Source organism: Sceloporus occidentalis, unplaced genomic scaffold (genome assembly GCF_023333645.1).
Source record: "Sceloporus occidentalis isolate IW3139 unplaced genomic scaffold, rSceOcc1.0.p SCAF_4, whole genome shotgun sequence".
NCBI classification, from domain to species: domain Eukaryota; kingdom Metazoa; phylum Chordata; class Lepidosauria; order Squamata; family Phrynosomatidae; genus Sceloporus; species Sceloporus occidentalis.
The window spans coordinates 72,168,413-72,182,989 of NW_028316984.1; positions in this window are offsets into that span (position 1 = coordinate 72,168,413).

Sequence of the window (14,577 nt, forward strand, 5' to 3'; positions counted from 1 at the left end):
GGCGTCACCAATTCCCAAGTGATATTTTCTTTGGGAAGAGTTCTGTTGCAAATGATATTCTTGTCATGAAACAAAAACCCAAAAAAGAAGTCTTCCTTTTTTTTAATTAACGAGTTGGATGTGTTGCTTTCATGATCTGCTATTAAATCAATCCTTAGTAAGTCTGCTTAAAACCAAGTAACTAATCTTTGGATAATGAGAGGGCTCAACCAATTCCCATTCATTCTCATTAGGCTACTTTTCTCTGCTGCCCACTTCATCTAGGCTTCAGTCCAGCTCAGAAGAGCTTGAAAGAGCTAAGGGAGATAGAGTGGAACTGAACTGAACTGAAGACAGTTGCCACAAACTCATTAATTTTCCAGATGGTGACACTTATTCAATTTAAGTTTTAATCGACTTTTATTACCAATGCTAACCAGTCTATCTGCTACTCACCTGGGCACTTATTGGGTGAATTGTCTTGTGTCACTGTGAAAAAAGACAACAGGCCATTTCTGCAGAGAATATGCCCAATTTTCTCATGGCTTTTCTTTCATGGGATATCTCTTCATAGTGTGGCTGGTGACTGCCATGTGAGTGGCAGTGAATCCACCCTAGGTTTTATTTTTGTAGACAGGTTTCAGCACCTTGGATAGTTTCTTTAAAGTTCATACTAGAATTCAGGGCTTCTTTACACCCCACTCACATGGAAATCAGCAGCCACCACTGTTTTTGAATGTATTTTGTCTCTCAAATGAAATTTAATATCGTAAGAAACATCTGTAAAATCTTAGATGATTTATCCTAATTCCTGATACTGTAACACTTTATTTCTTCTACATAGTCCACATCACATCATGAATCTATTGGTATTTGAAGAAAGATTACATTTGCTGCTATGAACAAGAGAAAGGAACTTTACATGGGATTGTCAGTTCCAGGGGCAGACTCATAAATATATCACCGTCAGTGTTGATTCAGACATTTTGTCTATCATGCAGTAATACTTTACAGTCATTGTATAGAGAGCCAGAGTAGTATAGTGGTTTGAGTGTTGTATTATGACTCCCCACTCAGCCATGGAAACCCACTGGGTGACATTGGGCAAGTCACATTCTCTCAGCCTCAGATGAAGTTAAAGGCAATCCCCCCCCCCGCCCCGAACAAATCTTGCAAAGAAATCCCTGTCATAGAAATCCTTGTCTCCATACAGTCACCTTAAATCAGAAAGTACCATATACAGTATACACAACTATAATTGGACTTCATGTATTACTGAGGGTAGGTTTTGGGGCCAAAATTATGGATGTTGATATGATTGATGGATAAGTCAAGGGTAAAACCTAGGGACGTACAACAAAGGATGAATCAAAAGAAAATAATGCCAAAGAACTTACTATATTTCAGCAGGTATTACTGTTTGTGCTCACACTAAAAGCTGGATAGATGAGAGAATTGTGTGTGTGTGTGTGTGTGCGCGCACGCTTCCAGGACAGATTACATTTTTGCTTTCACCAGAGGATGGTTCTTTTTTTTTTTAAAAAAAAGAGTTAAAATACAGTACAGTGGACCCTTGTTATACGCTGGGGTTTGGTTCCAAGATCTCCCGTGTATAACAAAATCCGTGTATGCTCAAGTCCCATTAAATATAATGACATAGCAAAATGGTGTCCCTTATAAAAAATGGAAAATCAAGGTTTGATATTTGAAATTTATACTTTTTTGAACATTTTCAAACCGTGGATGCTTGAATCCGTGTATAAAAAATCCATGTATAAGAAGGGCCAATTGTACTTACATTGGCCTGTGGATAAGTCAACTCAGTTTTTTTGAGTCAATTTTTTGACTAAAATTTCTAGACTTATACATGAGTATATACACTACTTGAAGGTACACAACAAGAACAACACTGTATAGGATATTTGAATTCTTTGTTCAAATGCTGTCAGTCTGAGATGATTACATACCTTCCAACAGTCCTAATTTGGTAGGAATAGTCCGGGTTAATCTTCTGTCCTCACACTTTTTCAGCTACTTCCAAAATATCCCCCTTTCTCTCTCCTTCTCCCACTTTCTGCTTTTGTTCTCAAATTACTTCTGTTGCAGCAAACTGAGTTCAAAGTGCATTTGTTTAAATCAACAGAGGGGAGAGAAGAGGAGTGGATGGAGAGTTGCCATTCACACTAGGTTCATTCAAATACAAGCTGTTGCATCCCCTCCTAGCTTTTATGTTCTTCTTAATAACTTTTGCCATCTTGACTGCAGTCAGATATTGCTTGGCCACATGTCCCAATTTCCATCTGTGAAATGTTAGTGTTGTCATGGCTTTAATCTCATGGCTTTAATCTCATGGTCATCATGTTAATATCCTCAAACTGTGAAAAACAGAGTTACCTGAATCTGTTTTGACTTGCCCAAGTCTTTGTCTTATTTATTGAAAAAAAGAAAAACAAACCTGGTGTGATGTTATCCCAACCAGTAGGAATTTATGTGTCAGTGAAGTCATTTCTTTCATTCATGTGCTTGGTTTGCCCACTTGGTTTTTTTTTTTTTTTAAACTTTGCTTACAATGTTTTTTAAACTGGAGAGGAAGCTTTATGTCTATTAAAGGTATAATGGCAGCCCCATCCAGATGTTAAAAATTGGTGGTGAAGTAAACATATGAGGAGGGGAGCTTGCTACCCTTGTCTTCCTCATTGCCAAGGCTCCTTTCACAATCTGAAAAAGAGAGCTTTCCACATGTTTGGAACCCTAGAAAATCACACATTTCCAAGAGAGATTCAATAGATAAAAGAGGCTCTCCTCTCTTCTTCCAAGTTCATAAAGCAATGGAACCAGCAATGGAGACCATGGGATTATGTAGTCCCACTCCCTGCATGATTATTATAATCACAGTGGATAATGCCTAGATAGAGCTCCTCTGTTCAAATGAAGAGAAATATATTGGCAGAAGGCTCTAACTCATTTGTGAAGCCCATATTGCTACTCTAAGACTAATGTGCACCAACCCAATTCTGTATTTCAACCCATAAGAGAGATCTTTCAGGAAAAGTTACTTTAGGCAGCAATCTTTTGAATAATGACCCCATTTTCCTATCTCCATTTATCTGCTGAATGCAATATCATAAGCTATCATGCCTCTGACATTAAAAGGAGACCCAGAAAATGGCCTCAGAAAGAGGAATCATGACAGCATCATACCCTATGGCACAAGGTTTGCCACTTATATTTCTGCATAATTTCTATTTGCCCAGGTTTTCCACCATACACTTTGCAGAGAAATTCAACTGACATGCCTTACTATTCAAATTGAACATTATATAATCAGCTGTTATACAGAGAAAGAAAGGTTCTAGGTAGACTACTGAATGAGAACCAGTTTCTGGGAATATGTTGGGCAGGGTGAAATGACTTTTGAGGAAAAAATATAGTGAATAATTGTTTGGATGAATGGCAAAGTCAATGAACAATAGTAAAAATAGCAACTGATGACCATTATGAAATGAAAATATTCTGTTTCCTTCCTTCTGTTTTTAATTACAGTCCATATTTTCACAGGGAAAATGGACCATTAACACATCAAGACCTGCAGATTTTTCCTTTGATAGCTCTCAGCATTATATCCCATGCTGCTTGTTTGTCCAGGTAAAACACACATGCATGCACACACATGCTCCAGGAAAGAATTAATACTTCAGTTTGTCTGGAATTTGATTGGCAATGCTTCATGGTGTGAACTGCCAGTGGAGAGCAAGACCTGAGGTGCTTTCCAACTACACCATTATAGCACTATGATTCTACTTTAACTACTAAGGTTGCATCTAGTTTGTTCAGAAGCACTAGAGAAGCTTTCTTGCTGCGAGTACTAACTGCAGATCCTGAGATTCCATAGGGTGGAACCACAGCAGTTAAAGTGGAATTATAGTGCTGTAACTTTGTAGGCGAAAGGACCTCTTGCCTTCCTCAGCCACTGACACTCTCCATTCTTGTTACAGAGGAGGATGAGGATTACATACTATCATGAAACTCAGCAATAACTCCAAAAAGAATTATAGGTTGCAGTTTAGACATTCTATTTGTCCACATCATTCCCTCTTCTCTTCTTTTTTCTTCATCTTAATCCATTTCTTTCTATGTGGTTGTATAGATTTTTTACAGCATCTAGGCAAGCAGTCAAGTCTGAACTGTTGGATTTAAAACATAACCACTGCTAAATATCACATTACTGATATGCATTTCTTCCAATTTGGTTTAAAGTGAGGCATTTGTGGGCATCACTCTCTGTGCCATTGCTGTGTGAATTTTGGAAGTGGGTATGAACAGGATATTTTTGGGTTTCCCATTTCTCTATGAAAGTAAACATTTTGTCCCTCCAATAAATAGCAATTAAACAGTGAAAAAACTGCACAAAGCCATGCATATATCTGAAAACTGTGTAATAACATGTTTATTTGGGAAAGGCTCACAAGCATGAGATAGTCAATGGACAAAATGCATCGAAATATATGGATTAGTTGAAAGTCATACCGAATGCATATGTTTTAGGAAAATATACCAAAATATGCATGGCATTTTGTGAAGACAGAAGAAAGTCTTGAAGCCAATGGGATTGGGATTGGGATAAAACAAGAGTGCACATGGCATTCTGCAAAACACCATGAAAATAAGACTGGCTATGCAAAATCCTTGCAGTTCATGTTCTGAACTCTTGATAGTCTCTTAATCTTTTTGCAAAATTGCACAGACTACATCTTGTATAATCATAAATAATTTTATTATAAAGTCTAAGACATTTTTGGAGGTTGAGTTTTTCATCCAATTCATCCCCCCCCCCCCCCCGTTATCTTTTTACACATTTTTATTGGTAGGCCTCTACTGATATGAGAGTATTTCAAATGCACTATTACTGCAGTTTGAACTACCTTAGATCCTATGAGGTTATGCTCAGAAACTACTGTTATTGCTACTTCACACCTATGACTCTGAGTCTTTAACAAGACAAAGGAAAGAACAAGCTAATAAAGCCTGCTCTTAATTCCGGGCAAAAGACAACTTTGGGTCTCTTGAGGACAAAAACAATCTGGCAAAAGCAAAGTACAGACATACATTGATGAACATTTCTAGCATATTCCACAAGCCATTGAGGCAAAAGTACTTGAAGGATTTTAGATTATAGCTTCAAACAATGTGATGATAGCATGTGATTGTTACTAGGTGTTTATATGCCTCTGAAAAATGCCAGGTTGTGGAAGATAACTTAAACTACTCAAAGGACACTTCTGTAGAAGCCAATGAAATGTGCCATTTATGGGTAACTCTGTCAACAAAAGTATTAGATGTAAATTTCTAGATCAATACTATGGGGTTTAACAGCAACCTTAATGAGTAACATAGCAACAACCTAATGTTGCTATTTTTAAAATAGCAACTTTTTTAAAAAAATCAATCCAATGTTAATCTGAAGCAGCCTCAATAGACTGGCGATAAAGGCCAGCACAGGGAAGAGTGGGGACATGGTGCCTGCATGACGCATGCCCTGACTCTGCTCCCATGCCGTTGTGACACTGCACACCCCACCACACAGCAGGGAGCATCATGGCACTTGCTGTATCCAGATGATGCAGTGCCAAAAGAATGCCGAAAAGCTGTAGCACTGGAGGCTATAGTACCCTTTGTGCAGTGCAAAAAAGAGCTACTTTTGTGCCAAGGAAAGACCAGATCAGGGCTGCGGCATGTAGTTGCCGTGGCCCTGATCCAGTCCTGAAGAGGACAGCCTGTTCAGCCCCTTACTAATCTTCCTTTGTAAAACTCTGAAGTTAGTGAAGACTTCATTCAATTTTAGAGCTGCTTTCAATAGATTTCCCCACAACTGTGACTCAGTGAAGTTTTCAAAAATGCAACCAGGCACAAATAGAACTATATGGGTTATAATACAATTTTTTTAAAAAATGTGAAATTAAACTGTTTGTAACACTAAAACCATTTAGAATATTAAATACAATACAAAGCACTAGAACAGCACACTTTTAAAACTTTTTGCAGTCAATTCTCCAAACTTATGGGAATAGAAAAGTTTTCACCTGTTGATATTAAGAAGAGATTTAGAGGAATTTCCTTAGCAAGGAAACTTGAGACCCTAGGGGCAAGCAGAGAGAAGGCTCTTTCTTGTTCTCAACAGACATGACTGTAATCTAATCCATACTGCAGAAATAATGCTGTTTGACACCACTTTAATTGTCATGGCTCAATGCTATGTAATTCTAGAATTTATAGTTTTGTGAGATATTTAGCCTTCTCTGTCATAGAGCTCTGGTGCCTCAGCAAAACTGCAAATCCCAGGATTTCATAGGATTGATACATGGCAGTTAAAGCGGTGTCAAACTGCATTATATCTAAAGTGCAGATTAGATCAGTGATGGTAGTAGGACCAAGGCTTTCTACTGAAGATATCAGATTCCAGACAGCATTTTGAACTGTGCTTGGAAACAGTCCATTAGTCAGAGGAGATATTGCTACAAGAGAGTCAAATAATTTATAACAGACTCTGTAACTAGCTGACAACTCACTCACAACTCACAGTGGTTGGCTAGTCCTTTCTAGGCTCAAGAAACTTTATGTGAGAGTGCTTGGTAGAAAGACTAAAAAAACCAAAAACAGTTATTACCTTGGAAAATTGCAGCTGCTCTTCCCTAAATCCCACATTATTGATAACAATTTATTTATAAAGCCATTTTATTGTTACTAAGAAAGCTAAAGCCTTCCTAGAATTACATAGACACATTTAATATCCACTGTGTGTTCCTAACTGTAAAGTGAAGTCAATTTTGACCCAGCAATATTGTTTTAATTAGTTACTGCTATGTTATGGAAATGCCAATCATTCTTAGATCTTGGCTATGGAACTCAGAAGCTATGGTCTGAAAAATTCCATTCCATCTGCTTGATTGGCATACCATAATGATATTCTGCCTGGGTAGGTTTAAGTGATTGTCAGAATGTGATTGCTGTTTATTGAAGCAATGCCTTGTTCACAAAAGCACCAGACATTCCAGCTGTTTTTTTTAAACTCACCAGTTATGTATAAATCAAAGTTTTAATTGATAACTGTTAAAACAATAGGTAGATAATATAGAATGGCTACTAGTGTGCATGCAATTCAGTGAAGATATAACACAAGATCCATTAATGGATAAAAGATTTTTTTTCTTCACCATATACTGTATACAATACAGATCAAATAGATTAAAGCAAAATTTTATTGACTGAAGTCAATCATGACTATAGCCCAGAAACCAATGGAAACATTGGGTGGGACTAATGTTAAAACCTATTTATTTCTTTTAATGAGACCTAGGCCTTGTCTGCACTGTCCAGAATACTCCAGGAGCAACCCAGAGAATCCTCTTCCAGCAGCTGCCCTGCCCTACCCCTGTTACCTGGGCCTCCATTCCAGCACTATGGCAGCTGTCTGTATGGGTTTCCCAATGAGCCACCTGGCACATCTGCTGTTGCCATGAGTTGCTCACTTCTGAGGTCATTATGATCCATCCAATAATGAACGCAAGGCTGGGTACCTTGTTTTGACCTCAGAATGAGTGACCCATGGCAGTGGTGGATGTACCCCATGGTCTGCCCTTTCAGACAGCCACTGCAGCACATGAATGGAGGGGTTGAGATCTTCCAGCAAGATCCAGAGCAACATGTAAGTTTTAAAAAAACATTTTTAGTGTGTTATACCCCAGTTCTGGGGTATGTGTGTGTGTCATCTGGACTGATCAATCAAGAACAAAGGTTTGGGCTGTGCATTGTCAAAACAGTAGAGAGTAGAACAAACAAGGCCCTAGGCTACACTAACACTGCATAATTAATGTAGTTTGGCACTGCTGTAACTGCCATGGCTCAATACTATGGAATTCTGGGATTTGTAGTTTTATAATCTATTTAGCCTTCTCTGTCAGAGAGCTCTGGTGGCGTAACAAATAACAAATCCCAGCATTCCAAAGAAAGAAGCCATGACAGTTAAAGCAGTGTCAAACTGCATTAATTATGCACTGTAGGAGCAGCCCTGCACTGCAATCCTAAACACTCTTACTGTGTGATAACTATGATCAGAATCAATAGTGTCTGGTATAATAATCATGGGTAGGAATCATGGTCCTCCAGATATTGTGGGACTGCATGTTCCAGCAGCCCTAGCCAATAGAACCAGTAGTGAAGAATACTGGACAATGCAGCCTAGCAATATCTGTAGAACCACTTGATCCTTACCTACCCCTGCATTAGCCAGATTAATCCCACTGTGAATTACTTCTGAGCAAAGCATCCTATAATCAATCAGGTCACATCATATTAAGTGATATTTCCTTGGAAAAAATTCAAATACTGATTGTGAGATCAATAGCTGACTATAATTTTTGATATATAGCTATAGCAATAGCAAGTACATTTCTATACTGCTTATCAGTGCACTTAAGCACTCTCTAAGCGGTTTACAAAGTGTATGCTAATTGTCCCCAATAAGCTGGGTATTCATGCCCAGAAAGATGCAAGCCTGAGTCAAGTTTGAGCCCCCTTGGCTGGGATTGAACTCGCAAGCTTATGGTTTGTGAGTGAATGGCTGCAGTATAGGCAATTAACCACTGAGCCACCAGGGCTCTTATATGTATACATTTCTTACCATAAATCTCAGACTTAACATGATAAGTAGTCAGGTGACAAAGAGATGTATCTTTCATACTCATTCCAGTAGCACTACTGGGAAACAAAAGTAGAATATAATCCTTTGCTTTAAAAAAAGGTGCTGAACTGTATAATTTGAGGTGAATTACTGATCTTGCCCTGACCCAAGAGATTGTGGCATGGTACAGACTACCCCAAAGGGGCAGGTCTATGGTGCCCCTTTTATCTCCGGGTTGGGGGCAGGGCAGCCTCACCGGCAGCCCTGTGGCCTTAATCCAGAAATTTTCTGGGCCACGGAGAAGCAGCAAAATGCCGCTTCTCTGTGGTGCGGAAAAGGGGTGTCCTTGGGGCTCCATGCCCCTGAACTCCCTGGGATCCACAGCCATGGGAGAAAGGGGCTGCCTGGCCTCTTTCTCCCTGGCATAATTCCTGCAGCCATTTGGTTGCTGCGAGAACAATGCAGTGCCAAAAAGGAGCTCTGTTTTGGAGCTCCTTCCCATGCCGGCGTAGGTGGCCTGGGGCAGCGTGGAGATGTCACGCACGCACCATGCCATTTGGTGGCCTCCGTGTGGATGGGAGGCTGCCATGATGCTGCTGCTGCCACGTACTGTGCTGACGCTCCTCCCCCGCACAACCATAGTACGTGGCCAGGCTGGCCAAAGCACCGGTCTAGACTAGGCCTTTGTTATCTTTGATGAAGGACTTCCCATTCCATGTACAAGAGTGGCCAGACATTCTTTAACATTGGTAATGGCAGCCTCCAATAAATATGAAACATGAGATGATTTAGGGAGCCCAGGACAGGGTACGTGGCAAAATGAGGCAGCTGTGGGGGGAAAAAACTGCAGCAAAAAGCTGTCACAGTTGCCTACCCAGCAACTGCTGCCTGAAGCACTTCCCTCACTCTGACTAATAGGGAGAGTTGCTGCCATCTATACTTTAACTGGAATAAGCATTGCTTTTTTCTTTCAAGTCCTCTGGGAAGTTGCTTGGCTTATTTATAATCCAAATCAAATTCAGCACTTTAAGCCTCTAAAGCCTTTCTCTTCCATTCACCTTCCTAGCTCTCCTCTCTCCTTGCCATATGTTCTGTGAACTATAACAATTCCTTAGAGCATTTTAGTCATTACAGAACATTATTTCAAGCATTCAAGTACAACAGTACTTATGATTCAAGATCACTTTTTTTTAGAAAAAGATAAGCCATTATTTAAAACACTCTTTTCTTTCTGTGATTTTTAATTTTTCCACCACAAGAGGTAAATGCTAGCAACATAGCTATTCAGTTGGTGTGTGAGGTACAAACTGTACTGAAAGTGAAAAGTTAAATTATGAATTTGTTTTCAGTTTCTTAAAAGTGAGAAATTTATTCCTGCTTTGGAGTGTGTGTAGTAGTACTAGTTACTGCTATTGCTATTAAGCCAGTTTCAGCTTCTCATGACCCTTTGAATGAGAGATCTCCAAGATCCCTGGTTTTCTCATCAACCAAAACTATTGACATTTTAACCTTTTTTTTTGCCTGATAAAAAGACCTGTGCTATTGAAAACTTGCATAAGATTTTGGAGCTTTTGGGTTGGTAAAGATATTACCACAATATTGACTTTGGAATGTGTTTTATACAGTGGCCTATGAATACTGTAATGTTAATAAATAAGTAAGAGTATTACAGCCCAGTTCATATATATCACACCTTTGCAACAGACAAATGGCAAAAAGGTACATGCATACTTCACTACAATGGGAACAGACATAATGAATTAGCCTTAGAAAAATGTAGGGCCCTAGACTAATGGATTTTCTCCAGAAATCTAAGATAAGTCTAAGCAGGAGCTTCCATTTGTGCTTAGGAGACATTTTGTGGAAGCCATATCCACTGTATTAAACTGTATATCTTCAGTTCCAAAGGTAACAACAAATGGACCGCATCATTAATTTTATTTCAAAACTAATTACTTGGATTAGCCTGTGGTATCCCTTCCCACTTTCCCTACCCCCACCCCAGTTTTCAGGACTGGAGATTGCCTTTCTCATTTACTAGCTGTCACTTTTTGGTTTTTCACTTTCCTCCAAAGATTTTCCACTAGTCTTGCAAGTGACAGTTATCAGGTAAATAATTTCTAGCATCTCAAGCACAATGTAGCTTTTATTTCATCTTAATTTATCATATTTTCTGAATATGTAAACAACAAATCCTTAGAGTTTGTTTAATGACTGGACCATCCATTTTTTTTTGCAAAAAAACATAAAATAACATATGTGTGTGTATATATCTAACAAATTGTCACAACCGAAATCCAGTCTTAACAAATTCCAGGATTTAGCTATGTGACAGCAGAGAAGGTTGTATAGTTTAGTTTAGTGGTACCCAACCTTTTAATTCCCAGGTGATGTTTGGCTAGAAGTCCCAGAATCCCCAAGCACTGGGAATACAGGCTGGAGTTTTTGGGAGCTGAAGTTCAACAACATCTGGGGGGCTAAGTTTAGGAATCACTGGTCTAATTGCTGTAGCTTAGGTCTGGGGACTCAATAGCTTCTATTCCCAGATCATCTAATGCACTGAGGTTGCAAAAAACATCTTGAATAACATAGGATATTATAGCACCACCAATTTCCAGATGGGATAGACATGGGTTATAACCGTGACGAATGGATCTTATCAGACAGCACCACTGCTGGGCAGTAGGTAGTCCATATCCAGTCTAGGCTTCCTCCGCAGCTTTTCTGTGTAGATTTTAGATTAATTGCTATCAATCTTGGATCAATTAATACAGAGTTGGTGTGAAGACAGAAAGGAAGGAAGCTACAAAACACCATAAGCTCCCAGGAGGAAGGCTAGACAGAAATGTCAGAATGCATAGAATTTTAGAGCTGGAAGGGACTATAAGGGCCATCTATTTAATTTCAGAATATATTTACAATTATCTGATCGTTATGTCTGTTAAAATAAATTTGGTAGCTTAGCACAGCCTTCCATAACTGGGTTTCTTCTACAGATGTTTTTACTATATTGCTCATCATCCCTGACCATTGGCCATGCCATCTGGGTACAATAGCAATTGTAGTCAAAAACATCTTGAGGCACTCATAGTGGTGAAAGCCAGGATAGCAAATGAACAATTTAAAAACATATATACAAAGTGAAGGCTGAGGCATACTCACTGTTCCCTCTTCTGTACAAAAGTACTTTTCTCATAGGTTTCATGTCTTTTTTTTTTTTTTTTGAGTAGCCTCAAAGTGCATGGAAGAAGTTGCACAGAAAGCTCTTATGTAGGCAGAAGAAGCCCACATCATCTGAATAGCATTAATGTCTAGGTACATTTCAGAAGCTATATTAAAAGAAATATTAAAATATCTTTTAATTTAAAAAGATAAGTATAGAACAAGTATTGGATAGCCAAATTCTAACATTAAGCTACTATCTGGTAGGAAGGAAGTCATTGTGTTGTTATATGTTTGTTTTGTACAATATGTTAGGTGTTAGGTGTTTACTGAATGTAAATGTTATGCCTGTTAGGTTATTAGTTTTAGTTTGGTGAGCTTAGTTTTGTCCAATGCTTGTTAGTACTTTGTTAGTTTGTCAGTATTGGGAATATTTGTATTATGGTACGTTTTCTTTCTTTCTTTCTTTCTTTCTTTCTTTCTTTCTTTCTTTCTTTTTGTGATTGTATATGTTTTTTTTCTCTTTCATGTTTTGTATTTTATATAATAAAACTATTAAAAATTAAAAAGAAAGAAAGAAAAAGAAGCTATATGTAGGGTGACCATGAATAGGCCTTTCATGTGGTAGGACATTGTTAGTCTACATAGCTCCTGGCAAAGTAGAATAAATTATATGTCAGGATGAGCAATCATGTAAGATTTATTTAGGCAGGACTTGACTCTTAAGGGATGTGGTGGCTTAGTCATTAAGACACCAATTCTAATGATTGGAGGATTGGAAGGTTGGTAGTTAGAGGCTCAAGTGCTACCTGATGGGGTTAGCGCTTGTCACTAGTCCCTGCTTCTGCCAACCTAGCAGTTTGAAAGCATGGAAATGCGAGTAGATAAATAGGCATCACTTCGGTGGGAAAGTAACAGTGTTTGGTGCAGTCATGTGGGCCACATGACCACTGGGGCAGTCCTCGGACAATACTGGCTTTTTGGCTTAGTAACAGAGATGAGCAGCGTCTCCTACAGTCAGTTATGACTAAACATTCATGTCAAGGGACTATCTTTACCTTTTTACTCATAAACAAATTTGTGGTATTTCATTGAAAGTGTTAACATGTCAGTAACAAGTCCAGTCATCTTCTGTATTTGGGAATAGGAAGCATACACCATTCTTCAAGCAGCAACATATCTTGGGCCAGCACTGCCCCCCCCCCCCCTCGCTCCTTGGATTTTGTGCATTTTTGGTTCCTTCCAGGATAGGAGTTAAGATTATATAGCAGCGGTCATGCAATAAATCTATGAAAATGGCCAGCAGTGCTAAAATAAATCATATTGCTAGGTGACTTTCATAAAATACCTAAATCTTCTGAGCTATTCAGCAATTGGGCACTTAGCTACTATGGTGAAGGGTGTTCTATAAAGACTAAAATGGATCACTCAGGTAGGACTGAGTTATTCTAATGTTTAAGAGAACAGACAGGCAAGGCTGCTGTTTTTCATTAAAGTGGCCTATAATTTTAGCTAATAGCATTACTTCATTTATACTTCCTCACTTTCTTGTATAGGCTGTATGAAAAATGAAGTTCTCAGTAATATGCAAACATAAAAAATAAGTGTCTATTTAAATCATATTAAAATGATTTAGTAGTGGGATCATTTCTATCTATTGTGAGATAAATACAAACTTTTTGAAAGATTATGAAAAATCCCAGGAAGAAAATTGGGGTGGGATGAGGTTTGGAATTATGATATTAGCAATAGCAAGTACATTTCTATACCTCTTATCAGTGCATTTAAGCCTTCTCTAAGTGGTTTAACAGCGTGTAAGCCAATTGCCCCTATGATAAATGGAAATCCCTCCACTTATCAGGGTCTTTATCCCTGTGGGAGGGGATACTGTAAAATATGAGGAGTGATGACATTGCTGGTGGTGAGAGAGCAACTAGCCAATCAGATGGCAGTTAGAAAAGAACCTTCTAGATGGTTGCTGGAGAAAGACCTTTGAGGTAGTTGAGAGTAAGAAGCTGAAGAGAAGCAAGGTCTCAGCCTTTAGCCTTTTTCTGAGGCCCCATTCCCACTGGCGGATTTGCCCTGGAAGGAACTGGGCAAATTCGGGGGGGGGGGGGGCTCCCGAATCTCTCCATAAGCAAGTGCCCACAACAAATCAGGGGCATTTTAACCCGAATGCCCTCTTGAGGAAATCGGTTTTAACATGAAGGCCCCTGCTGTCAATCAAGTGATCATCATAGGTGACGTTTCCAGCACTCATTGGGGCATTGGCAGTGTGCTTCCCCCCTCCTTTTTTTTAAAGAACCAGGCACCACTTGTCAAATTTAAAAATCTCCTCTGTGTGTGTGTGTGTGTTGTGGGCATTTGGGTCAGTGCAGGTTATGATCTGCCCTTGGTCCCATTTTCAAACCCAAAATGCAAGCTAATGCCATCTCTGCATCCTGTATCCCCCTCCTTGCCACCCCAGAATGCCTCATACACATGTAATAATAGTAATAATAATAATAATAATAATAATAATAATAATAATAATAAATTCCTCACCTTGGAATGCCAGAAAAGGAAGCAATGCCATGCATTCTTTAGGCTACCCCTGAATTGCTTAGAGACAGTAGCAAAAGCATGTATTATTTTGTCAATTTGCCAATTTGCCAAATTGGAAAGAGAAACATTGTAACATTTGAATTGTAGCATTCATTCCCAAAGGAAGTTTTTTGCAAAGTACTCTTTGCAACATTTCCCCTTTGCTGGAAGTGAGG